The sequence below is a fragment of the Gavialis gangeticus genome, unplaced genomic scaffold, assembly GCF_001723915.1.
Source record: "Gavialis gangeticus isolate Ggan-Ray unplaced genomic scaffold, GavGan_comp1, whole genome shotgun sequence".
In the NCBI taxonomy this organism is placed as follows: domain Eukaryota; kingdom Metazoa; phylum Chordata; order Crocodylia; family Gavialidae; genus Gavialis; species Gavialis gangeticus.
Window position 1 is genome coordinate 258399132 of NW_017729032.1, and position 1471 is coordinate 258400602.

Consider the following 1471-nt stretch of genomic DNA (forward strand, 5'->3'; position numbering starts at 1 on the left):
CTTAATTCAGTCCTTATATAATTTGGCACGAACTCACACATCACTACATTTCCAAATTTGTGATACTTTGTTTTGGAGCACCCCTTGAATATTCTTTCCCTTGCAATTATTACTCTTTAATACTGAAAAAGTATTTGGTCCTCAGGAATTAAGGTCTTGAATAGCTGGGCAGGGCTAATTTGGATCTGTCAGGCAATAGGCAATTACTTGTGAATACACACGGTAAAACATGCATGTGCAGAGTTTAACTAATACTGTTCTTCAATCCATTCCTGCAGAATTTATGCTTTGGATTTTTTATTTTAGAAGGTTGATATTTTATGGTTGTGGAGAGACCTGTCCAATAACATCATATGCTGGGCTCTGTTGAATGTTCAGTCTGAAACATAGTTCTGAAAAGGGAGCTGTAGCTGTGATGACGAAGGGCAATGATTCTCAATCAGGATTTCTTGAGATCCTTTCAAGGGTGTAGTGGGGTGCCATGCAGTATTAGCACTGTTAGGAGTGCAAACATGATTCACATGATTAGCCCAGAAATTTTAAACAGGAATCCATAGTGTTAAAACCATTTTGACCTCTTGTATTCTGAGTTCTTTGCAACAGAAGAACTGTTCTAGTATTCTTCTATACTTAAAAGTGAGTGAAAATGAAGAGATAGCACTTTCTGAGGCATAACTTGAAACTAAAAAAGTTGAGAACCAATTGTCTAGGGAATATGCAAGGAATGAGACTTTTTCGTAACACTTTTATTGGATCAACTATAAATGTGGGAGAGAGTTTTAGACAAGATTTTGGGCACAAAATACTTGTCCTCAGTTCTGGGAAAGAAGTGGCTACGTTACTACTTTGTTTTGGAAAGCAGGAGTGAATTCAAGAGGATGTTACGTGGGAATGGAGTTGATCATTTTTTCTTCGCTGCCCTTCTGTTTGCTTGCTTGTTTTAATGCACTTTCATTTTCAGAGTGTTTCATAGGTTCATAGTTTTATAGTTGGTAGGGTCAGAAGGGATCTGAGAAGATCATCAAGTCTGCCCCCCTGCCATGGGCAGGAAGGGATGTTGGGGTCAAATGACCCCGGCTAGGTGATTATCTAGCCTCCTTTTGAAGACCCCCAGGGTAGGAATGAGCACCACTTCCCTTGGAAGTTGGTTCCAGATCCTAGCCACCCTGACTGTGAAGTAGTGCTTCCTGATGTCTAGCCTGAATGTACTCTGAATCAACTTGGGGCCGTTATTCCTTGTTACTCCCAGTAGTGCTCGGGGGAACAAGGACTCTCCCATAGCCTGCTGGTCCCCCTTGGCCAGTTTGTAGACGGCCACCAGATCCCCCCTCAGCCTTCTCTTGTGGAGGCTGAGCAGGTTCAGGTGCCATAGCCTCTCCTAGTAGGGCCTGCCCAGCTGCCCCCTGACCATGCGAGTGGCCCTCCTCTGGACCCTCTCAATGCTGGCCACATCCCTCCTGAAGTGCAGGAC